Source organism: Euprymna scolopes, chromosome 46 (genome assembly GCF_053919585.1).
Source record: "Euprymna scolopes isolate OS-2025 chromosome 46, ASM5391958v1, whole genome shotgun sequence".
NCBI classification, from domain to species: domain Eukaryota; kingdom Metazoa; phylum Mollusca; class Cephalopoda; order Sepiida; family Sepiolidae; genus Euprymna; species Euprymna scolopes.
In genome coordinates, this window is record NC_136527.1 from 137,635,122 (window position 1) to 137,650,462 (window position 15,341).

Here is a 15,341-nt window from a genome sequence, read left to right on the forward strand (position 1 = left end):
TTTCAAGCAGGTTACTAATTTTTTTTTTTTTTTTTGTTACCACTAACCCTGAGTCCGAGTGGCAAGGTCATAAAACTACATGAAATTACACAAGTAAAAAGCCGCCCACACACACATAAATAAAACGTATATAATTTACGTGTTTATGCAGAAATGTTATTGGGCTATTTTTTTAAATAGCATTTTCAAGTTAAATTCAATTTTGTGTTCTGCAGTCACGCGCTCGCGCGTAAATAAACGACCGTTTTATTCATTTCAATTTCCCCGCGCATTTTGCACAAAAATAAGTTCTTCCAGCAACGACACAATTTCAAATACGCCCCCACACTTTTTTTCTCACAACAACAAAAGTAAAGCGAACATATTTCTGGCGGACGTAGTTGGCGACAGTATCACGTGACACAAGCGACCAATGAGAAAATTTAGAAGATTTTCTTTTTAACGCTTTTCCAAAAACTAAAATATCAGCAGTAGCAATCTTTTTTGGGGGGCCTGGTCCAAAAAGTACAAAAACGCGTCAAACGTTCTTTTTTTTCCAGTCTTCTTCCCTTCTCGCTCCGACATCACACGAGAACATGCCTCTCCTTTTCATAACATCGTCGCCGTCAAAACTATAATTAAACACGCCACGCGGGCACTCAAAAATCACACTTATGCACATTTTTTTTGTGCCTGTTTTTAAATCAATTTTTTTTATTATTATTGTTCGAGATTATATAAAAAAAAAATTACGTTACGCCGAAAGTTTCACATTCTTGCGAACAAGGAAATTATTAAAATCTTGCATATAAAAATTATGCAAAATCTGTAATTTAACAAAAAAAAGTAGAAATATTTCTGCTATTAAAATTTTTTTGTATGAAAATATTAAATAAACAATGCGTAATTCAATGGTAATATCGTTAGTTCCAAAAAATTCATTTTTCTTCGAGTTATAATCAAATTCATTAATACCGACTTTTGGGGCTTTTTTCATAATTTTCCTATAAAAATTATTTTATTTGATTTTTATTGTTACGAATTACGATGTTTTATTTATATAAAAAAAGCAAAAATAAATTGCGTTTTTTATTTACTACTGAAAACCATAACACTCAGATTTAAATAAAAATAATTAGTTCAGAAGAGACGTTGCGAGCCTATCCTTATTTTATCATTATTTCCATGGCAGGTGCTCGTCTGAACTTCAATCTCTGGTCCCCCCTCGCCAATCTTTCACGAAAAACACCCGTCTAGCTGGTTCAGTGGTGGGAGATGTGGCTGGTTACCTTTAATGCATCTAAAACCAAACTCCTATCCTTACATCATCAACGCTCTGATCCCCAGCTGGCATCAATTGTGATGGATGGCTCTCGTCTGGGTGAGGCCCCGTGTTTTGACAAGCTTCTGGGTTTGACCTTTACTCCTGATCTGAAATGGAACACATACATCAAGTCTGTTGCCAAGGTCGCTGGAAAGATGGTGGGATCCTTCTACCGCTCCAGAAGATATCTCACTACTGATGCAATTCTCCATCTATATAAAAGCCAAGTACGTCCAAGGATGGAATACTGCTGCCATATCTGGGCAGGAGCTGCTAAAAACAGCCTATCATGCCTTGACAGAGTACAAAATAGACTTTGTGGTTTAGTGGGGGATGCCCTTTTCTCTACCCTGCAACCCCTCTCCCACAGAAGAGACGTTGCGAGCCTATCCTTGTTTTATCGTTATTTCCATGGCAGGTGCTCGTCTGAACTCCAATCTCTGGTCCCCTTAAGTAAACCGCCCCCTTAAGTAAACACTTCATTAAATCTCCACACTAACGTACTGTACTTGCAATAACGCTTATCCCTGAGTGGCTTCTGGGCCTTGATAAGTGGTGATCACTGTGTAAAAAAAAACGTTTATTATATTTCTCGATCATTATTTTATAAGTACTGAAAATTTCATTAAAATTGGTTAATTTCCTGATTTTTGGTGAATTTTTAAGTAAAAGGAGGGGTCAAAATGTTTATACATTTTGACCCCTCCTTTTACTTAAAAATTTTAAAGTGATTTTAAAGAAAAAATTTTTGAATAGAATATATATATATATATATATATTTTTTTTTTTTTTTTTCAAGTCGGTTTCTATTCGATCCATAGTTGGGGCCCTAACAGGTACTACCACTCCGGGCCAGAGTGAACCTGGGAGCAATGGCTATTAAACACACTCCCCAAAACCGCGGCCTCTACCAAATTACTCAGACAATTTCTGGTCTAAACATTTGAAATTTTACATAAAGGGTATTCAGAGATAGGGCAAGTGTTTTAATCGGTTTGGGTCGAAAACTTGAGCTACAAATATATAAATGTATGTATGTATGTATGTATGTATGTTTGCAGGTCTGCCAAAAACTTTCGACAGAGGCGACGAATTTTCACAAGGTTAGTATCGTTTTTAAGCTAAATGCGGTGCGTTTTAAACGAGAAGGAAGTGTCGTTTTGTTTCATTTTTCTTTTATTATTTAATGCCGAATCCAGTGATTTTGAAGAAATATTTTTTAATAGAATATATTTTTAAAAAAAAAAAGAAGAAAAAAAAATGTTTTGACATCGCTTAATTTTTAACTTCTCTTATCTGTCAATTGCTCAAACGGTAGTAACCAAGGCTAGAGAGCTAAATGTTTTGGTTTCGATTCTAGCTGACGGCATCATTTTTTTTTCTTTTTTTTTAAATTTTTGAAATCATGGATACAATGATAATGTAGAATCAAGAATCAAGAATGGGCTTACCTTCCCTCCCCACCATTATGGACCATTTAACTAATTTCAACATATTTATTCAGTACCAATTAGTGGTATGCTAATTGCTATTGGACCAGCAACACGCGGCTCATAGAGATGTATAACCGTACGGCCCATTCTCTCCGCCCACTACAAAGTGGGGACTTGGTCGTACTACAAAGAAACAACCGTCTTTGAGACATCACTGGTCGGGTGATTGAAGCCCTCCCCAATCGGCAGTACCGTATCAGAGTTGTTGGCTCTGGTAGAATCACCTTACGGAATCGGCGGTTCCTCAGAAAACTTGAGACTCCCACATCTCTAAAGCCCATCCCAAGCGCGCTACCAGGGGCCCCACCTCACATACCCCAAGTGACAGAGACAAACAGCCTTGTCGTACCAGACCCTCAATTTGACCTTCGGACACAGCAACCTGGCAGGAACATCACTCCAGAAGAAGTACGGCCAAGGATGGAATACTGTTGCCATATCTGGGCAGGAGCTGCCAAAAACAGCCTATCATGCCTTGACAGAGTACAAAATAGACTTCGTGGTTTAGTGGGGGATGCCCTTTTCTCTACCCTGCAACCCCTCTCCCACAGAAGAGACGTTGCGAGACTATCCTTGTTTTATCGTTATTTTCATGGCAGGTGCTCGTCTGAACTCCAATCCCTGGTCCCCCCTCGCCAAACTTTCACGAAAAACACCCGTCTAGCTGAATCCACTTTGAAAGATTTCCCCCACTCTATATCTGTGCCTAAATCAAAACGCGGATTTCATGAGCAAAGCTTCTTTCTTAGAACTGCACGCCTGTGGAACTCTGTTCCGTCTGCCTGCTTCCCTCCGGACTACAACTTGGATGTCTTCAAGTCTAATGTTAACAAATTCCTAATGAGCCGCCCCCCTAATTAAACACTTCATAAAATCTCCTCACTAACGTGATGTACTTACAATAACCCTTATCCCTGAGTGGCTTCCGGGCCTTGATAAGTGGTGATCACTGTGTAAAAAAAAAAAAAAAAAAAAAAAAAAAAAAGTACCTGAACCTCCTAGACCAATTCCAGCCAAGTCGGCGCGGGCACTTGCGAGGCTATTCCCACATAATCAACCTGGCCGTGAGGAGCTCATTCCTCCTCGGAGGCCGTTACCTCCACGTGATGGAGGAGAGAAGATGTAGAATCAAGAGCTGAAAGGGAGAAACAGACCAAATATCAAGGTCTCATGTATGATATGAAAAGAAATTGGAATCTTAGGGAGATTTCAATCATACCAGTTATCATAGGTGCCACAGGGCTTATGAAGAAGAACCTGAAGTCCTACCTAAGTAATATTCCTGGTGAACCAAGTGCAAACGAGATCCAGACAATTGCACTTAATGGAACAATGAGGATACTAAAAAGAGCTCTCGGTTGGTTTCACTAAAAAACAGGGTAATGTTGGCAGCTAGTTTGGCTGCCCCATACCCAGCATTACAATCTTCAAAGGAAGAAAGTCTAAAAAAAAAAATGTTGACATCGCTTAATTTTTAACTTCTCTTATCTGTCAATAGCTCAAACGGTAGTAACCAAGGCTAGAGAGCTAAATGTTTTGGTTTCGATTCTAGCTGACGGCATCATTTTTTTTTTTTTTTTAAACTATGGATACGATGAAATATTCTAAAGAATTGGCTCTGTAATACAATTGTAGAATCAAGAATGGGCTTACCTTCCCTCCCCACCATTATGGACCATTTAACTATTTAACAGTTTGGCGTGCGTCTCTCGCTGTTAGCTGGTGAGAGGGAAAGTCTATTGTTGTAGAGAAAGAGAGAGAGAGAAGCCGAATTGAAAAGAGGGAAGCAGCTTATGTCACTTGTTTTATATTTGTTTTCGGTGGTCTTTTGCGCATGTGTGGATTTCCTTTAAAGGGAAGTGACGTTGTCCATGTGTGCGTACATGTGTGTATGTTCGCGTGTATGTTTATGCACATGAACGTGAATATATGTACGTGTGTGTACGTGTGCACATATGTGTATGAGAAGAAAAATGGCCTGAGATGTGAACGTGTGTTTCTGTGGGAGACTAGAAAAGGCGCACACAAGATGAATAGATACAGGAATAGACAGATAACTAGATCGATAGATATATCGATAATACACATAAATAAATAGATCGACAGACAGGTTAATAACTAACAAAGACTTTCTTATGTTCGATCTTCTACATAATTGGAGACCCTTTTTTTTGGATCCTATCCAATACGGTAGACGAGTACTAAAAACAATGAAGGGATTTGAGTTGCGAAGAAACTTTGTTAGAGTTTGTATTAGGTTCGTGCAAAATAATATCGGTTTTTTTTTTACATTCAATTTCACATCAAAAAATGACATTATTTTTGCACCAATTGTAGAATCAAGAATCAAGAATGCGCTTACCTTCCCTCCCCACCATTATGGACCATTTAACTAATTTCAACATATTTATTCAGTAGCAATTAGTGGTATGCTAATTGCCATTGGACCAGCCTACAATTAGTCAGGGATGGTGGATTGTTCTATTTTGAGGCGCCTGATTGGCTAAACATGCCAGGAGGGCAGGTGCCACTCTACAAATGCCAGCTGCTCTGGCATTCAGGGTTTTTACTGTTCTAGACTTCTGCCAGGAACTATACTGTCAATTATCGCATCCATTCAGCACAACATCTTCATTGGATTAGCTGGTTCACCCTAGCAATATTTCACAGAAAAATTCTACAGAATTGGCTCTGTAATAATAACTATGAAATCTGCTTGAATGAAAAATATATTTAAGCGTATTTCATGACCAGGGTACAATATAATAGATTTTCAAGTCCGTTTCTGTTTAACCCACAGTTGGGACCCTAACAGGTACTACCACTCCGGGCTAGAGATGGCAATTAAAAGGTGGCTCCGCACTCCCCAAAGCCCGCAAGCTGGGGCCTCACCATCGGATATAGTTTAAGGTCATATCCAGGACCGTTCAAATGGAGACCGAGGAGTCACAATTTCTATATTGTAAATTATGACTAATTTTGGGTGGAACTGGATTGGCAATATTTGGATAATAATCCCGATTCGTAAGGGTGTCAATAGACTTAAATGTCCGTATACTTGTAATACAAATACTGTATACAAGTAGCCCCGTTGCAGCCTCCTTAAATCTTAAAAAAATTCTGATGTTCTGGTTGACTTACTCCTCCCACATTTCTCATTTTATTTTGATTTCGCTTATTCAAATTTTAAGTGTTTTTCTCAAGTTTACATGAATAATACTAAATGGATTTTAACTGCAACTCATACCTTATTTAATAATGGCTGCATATTGTGAAAGAAAAGCGAGTAAGTACAGTGTATTTACATAATTTTTATTTACATGAAAGAAACAACAACAGTGGAAACAACAACAGCATGAAGTGTTCAACCCGAAAGTATTTCTACTGTCTCATCGCTCATCAGGACTGAGATTTCTTTCAGTCCTAGGTTGTATCTCGTTGAGTGCTCTCCAGTGGGTCGTTTTTTTTTTTCTTTTTAATATTTCATTGCCAACGACATTTAAAAAGTGCTTTGTTTCCTGTGTTTGTGATTATGACGATGATAATGATAATTCATTATCATCGTCATAATCATAGCCTTAGTTTCGTATTTTTTTCGGGGGGGGGGGTGCACCTGGCGTAGCCCGGGGTGTCTAATATATATAGATAGATTTATTTCCGGAAATAAAGACACAAAGTCAGTTTAGCAGTCACAACAGCTCACTATAACCGTTCCAACAACTTTTGGAAGGCCCCATGGAAGTCCAATGACCCTCATCACAACCTCCATCTCCTTAGTATCATTTCAGTTCAATGCAAGCAAGCGTAACATTCATGTCTTCTTCATTTTCAGTTGTTATCAAACATATATTGTTTAGCAAATAATAATAATAATTAATTAAAATACAAATATAACACATGGAATATGAGTGAAGGTAAATATTCATACTATATATTGCCTTCATAAATTTCTCCAAGTAATCTTAAATTTCCCTACCGTATACATAGCTTAGCAGGTAACGGCATTGTTAATAATTCATTATCATCGTCATAATCATAGCCTTAGTTTCGTATTTTTTTTCGGGGGTGGGGGGTCTTATATATATAGATAGCCTTATTTCCGGAAATAAAGACACAAGAGCTCATTATAACCACCATTCCAACAACTTTTGGAAAGCCCCATGGAAGTCCAATGGCCCTCATCACAACCTTCTTCATCTCCTTAGTCGTCTCATAACGATAAGGTTTTCCTTGAGCTTAGGGAATAACCAAAAGTTACAAAGAGCAAGGTCTGGACTGTACAATCTGAATCGATCAGCTTGACCATCTCCCTTTCTGATCTTCTCTAAGCACCCTTGGGACAAACATGGAGAAACTTTGCACAAATCATCCACATCTTCAGTTCCTCGTAAATAATAGTGCATACAGTTCCCACACTGACATCAAACTGTGCACTTATTGTCCTTATCCATGAAATTCTTTATTTGGCCAATCGACTCTGATTTTCTAACTTTCTTATTCCACCCACACCTCTCATCATTCTTCACAGACTCCCCGCCTTCCTTGAATCTCTTATGCCACTCAAAAACTGATGCTCGATTCACGCAAGATGGTCCAAAAGCAGTCTGAAGCATTCCACACGTTTTAAGCAGGATTTTATTGCATATCGTTCTTCTAAAGTATCCTCACGTCCAGATTGCATTTTTGAAATTCACCAGCGGTGACGATCAGGCTTTAGTAGGGTGCATTCCAATTCCTACTGTAGCTGTTCATTTGAACGTGAAATCATAAAAATTGGTCAGTCATCTCATAAGATGTATAGCAATAACGCACTGAATTTTCAAGAGTCTACGACAATTTTAAATGCTTGTGCAATAAAAGTCTGGAAATTTATTGAAGGCAACTCGTATGTGTAAGATCCATCTTCAGGTTACATAAGAGAGACTTAATAAAATGTGTTACAATTGCTGACTGAATTATTTGTGGAGCGAGTTCAAGAGTGTAGCAGAAGTAGCAATAACTAAAATGAGGGGAAAAAGAGCTTACCTCGGGTACGTCTGTTGTGTCACCGGTTGGGGGGAAAAGAGAATTCCAAGATGGCGTCCGGGGGTTTTTATTAGCGTTTACCCCATGCAACTCTCGGAAAATCACGTTTCTTTCTCATGTGATTATGCAAATGGATAATTCCCGGCCACTATAAAAGCAGGAGGCTAGAGACGAGTCGGCAGTGTCCTGCAAACTGTGTGTGTGGGTGTTTCTGGCGATTGGAGTGTGTCTTCTTTTACCACGGTTATCACGGACAGGAATTCCCTCTCTTCTGGAGGTGGGCGATATTGACTATTTTGAAGTTGTACTGTTGATGACAGAACATTTAAATTTATTTGCCTACTACATTTTTGTTTCAAAGAGACATATCTTCTGCGGTTCTTCAGCTCTTGGCAAATAATTGTGTGTACTGACATCAAACTGTGCACTTATTGTCTCTATAGACACACGATTGTCCTTATCCATGAAATTCTTTATTTGGCCAATCAACTCTGATGTTCTGACTTACTCCTCCCACACCTCTCATCTTCCATCACAGAATCCTTGCTTTCCTTGAATCTTAAAAAAAATTCTGATGTTCTGGTTGACTTACTCCTCCCACACGTCTCATTTTATTTTGATTTCGCTTATTCAAATTTCTAGTGTTTTTCTCAAGTTTACATGAATAATACTAAATGGATTTTAACTGCAACTCATACCTTATTTAATAATGGCTGCATATTGTGAAAGAAAAGACGAGTGTTTTTGTGAAAGGTTAGACGAGGGAGGGAACTACTGATTTAAGCTCGGACAAGCACTTGCCATGAAAATAACGATAAAGCAGAGACAGGCTAGCAACATCTCTTCTGGTAGAAAGAGGTTTTTTTTTTTTTGTTTTTTTTTTACATAGGCATCACCACTTATCAAGGCCAAGAGGCCACTCAAGGATAACGGTTAAAGAGTGTACAGTAGACATTGGACAATATAGTAATCATTAGTAATGAAAATTCGGTAAATTCAATAACTTATATGGAATGGCTCATCAAGAACTTATTTACATTAGACTTGAACACAACCATATTGTAGTCAGCCGGAAAGCAGGAAAACGGAAGACAATTCCACGGGCGTGCAGTTCAAAGAAAGAAGCTTTGTTCATGGAATCTACGTTTAGGTTTAGGCACAGATAAAGAGTGGGGGGGGGATTATTGATAGTGTGTACAGCTAGACGAGTGTTTCTTGTGAAAGGTTGCAGGGAATAAAAAAAGGGCATCCCCTACTAAGCTACTTAGTCTATTTTTCCCTTCAAAATAAGAAATCACTTGTCCTAAGAAGATTAAACCACATCATATATTGTTATATATTCGGGGGAGTCATAAAGGAGATTTTGTCAAGGAGATTCGTGTACGTGATCGTCTAGTTTCTAACCTTATTGTTCATGTCTTCGTGGGTGTGTTTTTGTGTACATGTATTTTTTTAACATACCTTTATTCATGTGTCGTGGGTTGTTCCTCTGGTTTTCATTGTCTCTTGGAGGGGAGCTGGCCTGTTGGATGAAGAATTCACTCCAAGACGATGAAATGGTTTTATAGTTTTTATTCACCTTCCAAAGGTCGACACAGAATGGAGGTGAACCTTGCTTGTTTGATGATACACGTCAGCGTCCTCCCCAGCCCAGGGGGGGGGGGACAGCTGAAAAGCCGTCTGTCTTATTCAACACCCGAAAACCCAACTGCCAAGAAAGAATCAGCTAACCTTATCACATGATACCACGTCATCTGGTCAGCTGACCCTTCTTTTGCAAACGTGTCCACTGTCCACGTTATTCACCTCTCTCTCTTTCCCTCTCTCTCTCTCTTTCTCTATTCTCTAATAGAGACACACAGAGAGAAAATAGAAAGAGTAAGAAAGCCAGAGAGGGGGGAGAGATGCTCTTTAACAATATCAGGATGTAATCTAATCTATTAAAAACTGAAGTATGTCAGTGCATTGTTGCATCGAATTATATTTAGCATTTCTGTAAGGACAGATTAAGAGCACTATTTAAATAATTTTCTCGAAAAGAAAAGACTGAAGTGATAAGTGCTTATGAGTAGGCCGTAGGCCTGCATAGCGCTTGTAAAAACATTAAATACAATTATAGATGACCCCAGACCACTGCTAACATATTTACTAAGTCATTGTAATTTCTATTTAAAGATATAAAAGTAATCTACAGAAAATATTTTGGACTTCATATTCATGTGAAACGTTTAGTATTAATTATGTTATGGCGTCACTGTCACGAGTAAATTAATAGATTTAGTATATTTGATACACACACACAAATACACACACACATATATATATATATATATCTTTTCTTTCACACTATGCAGCCAGATGGTTGCATATTGTGAAAGAAAAGCGAGTAAGTACAGCGTATTTACACAATTTTTATTTACATGAAAGAACCAACAACAGTGGAAACAACAACAGCACAAAGTGTTCAACACGAAAGTATTTGAAGTTATAGGATTTCTTTATACACAGCGTTCATCGTCTTTTTACAGTCACTTTTTTTCAGAGCGAAGATCAGATCATATGGGTTTCTTACCCGCGATGCCACTACAAACAGTTGACCATGGGTGAAAGTCGGTTCTTCCAGCCATACACCCACCTTGCTCAGCATCTGGCCTTGACTTTTATTGATTGTCATGGCGAAGGCAGCCCTCACCGGGAATTGGCAACGATTCCACGCGACAAATTGTTCATCTTGCTGATTCATTTGTATTCTTGCTATGAGCACCTCCTTCCCCGAAGAAAGTAGTCGGAGACACATATAGACACAGATATATAGATATATTGGTTGGTTGTTTTTGTTTTACGGCATATCAACCCTTTTCAGGTTATTTAATGCAGAATCCGGTGATTTTGAAGAAATTTTTTTAAATAGAATATATTCGTTTTTTGCAAGTCGGTTTCTATTTAACCCATAGTTGAGACCCTAACAGGTACTACCACTCCGGGTCAGAGTGGACCTGGGAGCAATGGCAATTAAAGTGTGGCTCCACACGACCCAAAGCCCGCAAGGTGAGACCTCAACAGGAATTAACGATGATTGCACGCGATAAACAGTTCATCTTGGTGATTCATTTGTATTCTTGCTATGAGTACCTCCTCCCCCGCAGAAAGTTCTGTCAGACACACATATACACAGATATATAGATATATAAATACAGGGATTGAGAACGCAGTAAAAATGTGACTTTTTTGCATTTTTTGCATTTTTGCATGCATTTTTTTTTTTTTTGCATGCATAAACGAAACATGGATATAAATATCACTAAAACATCCACTGGGTCATAAGCTTCATTTCGATACCTAACTTGCCTGGGTGGGTTGCCTGTAGGCTGAGATAAACCGCGTCACACACACAAACAGACAGTAGGAAAATTATATATAGATCCGTCGTTGCCCCCCAATTACGAATAGAAATTTCAGAACAAAATTATTATTCTAATGTAGTATACGCCCCCCCCCCCAACGTATATTTTTCCCGTTTTGCAAAAAATATATGTCGACAGTACAGGATGTTTTTGCAGTTATTTTGACATATGTAAAATGCCATATGTATCTAATTTTAATGCTTAAAACTTTTAAAAGAATCGGAATCAGAATTTTTATCGCAATCAGAAATTTAGGATAAAATCGGTTATTGTTGTAGAATATTGCTAGGGTGAACCAGCTAATCTAATGAAGATGTTGTGCTGAATGGATGCGATAATTGACAGAGTGTAGTTCCTGGCAGAAGTCTAGAACAGTAAAACCCCTGAATGCCAGACTAGCTGGCATTTGTAGAGTGGCACCTGCCCTCCTGGCATGTTTAGCCAATCAGGCGCCTCAAAATAGAACAATCCACCATCCCTGACTAATCGTAGACTGGTCCAATGGCAATTAGCATACCACTAATTGCTACTGAATAAATATGTTGAAATTAGTTAAATGGTCCATAATGGTGGGGAGGGAAGGTAAGCGCGTTCTTGAATCTATTGTATTACAGAGCCAATTCTTTAGAATATTTCATCGTATCCATAGTTTAAAAAAAAAAAAATGATGCTGTCAACTTATGTCACGGTAACATATAATGAGCGAATTTCTAACAGTATTTTGTCTAGTTTATTATTTATAACATCTTTTCCTGAACTTACTGTGTTAAAGAGAGTGTCGGGCGCCATTTTGAATTTTCCAATACATCGGTAAACACTGTATGCCTTTCGAGCTGAATAAACACGTTACATTGAATAAAAACACAAAAATATATCCAGTTTGGTAGAAAAGTAACTTATCTTGCCTTTGATAACATTTATTTGTTATATATTTGTTTTTTGACAACTTTTTCGAATCTATGTGTACAGTAATACAAACCCCCTTTCGCTTATTTTTCTCTCTTCCGTAAACATGTCATGAACTCGTGTCAGTGATCTGTGAGACGTGTGGCATCTAGCGCCATCTTGTTGGAAAAAGAATTGAATTTTGTCTTGTGGTGTCAGTTGGTCGGTAAGAGAAAGATTAGAGAGATCGGGCTACTTTTAAGTGGGCTGCTTAATCTAAAAAAAAAAAAAAAAAAAAAAAAAAAAACAATGATTAGGGAAAGATTCTAGAGGTCTCTCTATTTTTAAATGGGCCACTATATATACGGCACAATCACGTTGACACACTGGTTCTCACCAGAACACTAAAGTTAAGCAACGTTGAGCCTGGCTAGTACCAGATGAGTGATTATTTGAGAAGCTTAGGTGCTGTATGTACTGTGCCTGGTCATAGAAACTTCGAACGGCTTTCAGAATAAACTGCTATAAGGGTTATACTACGCTGGGGCAGGTCGTAAAAAAAAATACAAAAAAAAAATCTATATTATACGTACTCGTTATTAAATAAAGTTTTCATCCAAAAAAAAAAAAGAGCGCTTCTACACTATTGGGACGAGATTTTTGTAGTCGATAAATGTGTAAATTTTTACGACCTTCCCCAGCGTATTATAAACACCTCAACCTCCCCATGTTAAGAACGGCTTTCGGAATAAACTGTTTTGCCCTTTTCCTTTCACACTCCGTTATTTTGTTTCTAATGTAGTTATTGCTAGACGTCTCAGCTCTGATATGTTACCTAGCATCTCAACCTCCCCATGACATTCTGTATTTGGCCAATCAACGCTGTATTGTACTGGGCAACATTGGGTATCCAGCTAGCAGTATATATATATAATGTTCCCTATCTTAGGTTGAGCATATTGGGAAGGAATACACATATTACCTTTAGTGTTTGAAGCGATACTCTCTGTGTAAACAAATTGAGCTTAGGTATTTGAACAATGTCAAAACATTGTTAATTGTTAACATCTGGGCACGTTTAACAACGTTTGCAGATACTGCCTGTAGATCTTCTCTAAAGAGTGGTCAATCATAACTGGCAGTGTTGGTAATGTTCTCCTTTAGTTGATCTAGACTGTGAGGATTATTTGCATTATAAACACCTCAACCTCGCCATGTTATGAACGGCTTTCGGAATAAACTGTTTTGCCCTTTTCCTTTCACACTCCGTTATTTTGTTTCTAATGTAGTTATTGCTAGAAGTCGCAGCTCTGATATGTTACCTAGCATCTCAACCTCTCCATGACATTCTGTATTTGGCCAATCAACGCTGTATTCCTCCCCTCTTCTAATGAGAAGTATTAGGCTTCAAAATATCTAGCTATAAAGAGCTTACTCATCCTACAACCTTAATTGCCTATTCAATCAATGATTAAATTTATATTCATTTGTTTATATCGCCTTTTTATTCTTTATCTTCTTATATATCTATATATCTAAAAAACCGTCTGTCTGTCTGTCTGTGCATGTATGTGTGTGTCTGTCTGTGTACATTTCCCTATGCAATAACTCTATCAATGTTGGGTTTGAGCTTAGCTAACAAACCAGGACCTCGTGGATTGAAAACTGTTTTATGAAGCCAATCCAAGAGGGAGAAATTAGTGGTGGATGCACCGGTCCAGATGTGGTAACACATATTCCATGCATAGGCGAATAATGGTGGCCTCGTAGAGCGACAGGATACTCTCGGGTGCGAGTAGTTTTCTAGCTCGATAGAGGGAACCCACCATCTTTGCAGCAGCCTTTGCAATGTCCTCTGTATTGGTTCTGGGGGGTTTCTCAATATTTCAGAATGTTTTATTTTGATTTCAAACGAAATAAATAAAATCATTATCTTTGATAGAGATAGATTCAAAAATTAGTTTTAAAGGGAGATAATATTCAAAATTCAGGATAACCTTATGACTTTTAATCTATATCTATAAAAGTGAACGTGTGTGTGTGTCTCTGTCTGTCTGTGTACATTTCCCTACGCAATAACTCTGTCAATATTTAGTCTACAGACTCGAAATTTGATATACAGGGTACTGAGATTTGGGAAAATCGATGTGATCGGTTTTAAGCCAGAGATTTGGAGATTAAGGGGTCAAAGTTCAACGATTTGACCTTTGAGAACTCTACCAAACTCCTCCGACAATTTTGGGTCTAAACACTTGAAATTTTAGATATAGGTTCCTTGGACACGGATCTAACTTAATAACTTGGTTTGTGTCCAAAACAATAAATTTTAAGAGGTCATAACCCCACCATCTTTGCAGCAGCCTTTGCAATGCCCTCTGTATTGGTTCTGGGGCTTTCTCAATATTTCAGAATGTTTTATTTTGATTTAAAATGAAATAAATAAAATCATTATCTTTTATAGAGATAGATTCGAAAATTAGTTTTAAAGGGAGATAATCCTCAAAATTCAGTATAACGTAAATAATATAATAATAAAAGTGAACGTGTCTGTGTGTCTGTGTGTGTGTGTGTGTGTGTCTGTGTGTGTGTGTGTGTGTGTGTGTGTCTCTGTGTGTCTCTGTGTGTGTCTGTGTGTCTCTGTGTGTGTGTGTGTGTGTGTGTGTGTGTGTCTCTGTGTGTGTGTGTGTGTGTGTGTGTGTGTGTGTGTGTGTCTGTGTGTGTGTGTGTGTGTCTGTGTCTGTGTGTCTGTGTGTCTGTGTGTGTGTGTTTCTGTGTGTGTCTGTGTGTCCCTGTGTGTCTGTGTGTGTGTGTCTGTGTGTGTGTCTGTGTCTGTGTGTCTCTGTGTGTCTCTGTGTGTCTGTGTGTGTGTGTGTGTGTGTGTGTCTGTGTGTGTGTGTGTGTACATTTCCCTATGCACTAACTTTGTCAATTTTCAGTCTACAGACTCGAAATTTGATATACAGGGTACTGAGATTTGGGAAAATCGATGTGATCGGTTTTCGGCCAGAAATTTGGCTGTTAAGGGGTCAAAGTTCAATAATTTGACTTTTGAGAGCTCTACCAAACTCCTCCGCCAATTTTGGGTCTAAACACTTGAAATTTTAGATATAGGTTCCTTGGACATGGATCTAACTTAATAACTTGAAATTTGATATACAGGGTATTGAGATTTGAGAAAATCTTTCTAATATATACCGTTAAGCGCGCATATTTTTGACGCGCGCGTGTCAA

The 15,341-nt window shown here is 38.2% G+C and overlaps 1 protein-coding gene and 1 pseudogene across 2 annotated transcripts in view; one reads left to right on the plus strand and one right to left on the minus strand.

The window, feature by feature from the left end:
• The window catches only part of LOC145271411 (uncharacterized), a 681,202-nt gene that overhangs the window by 661,611 nt on the left and 4,250 nt on the right, over positions 1–15,341 (minus strand). The window lies entirely within an intron of this gene.
• LOC145272052 (5S ribosomal RNA) lies at positions 12,471–12,587 on the plus strand (annotated as a pseudogene).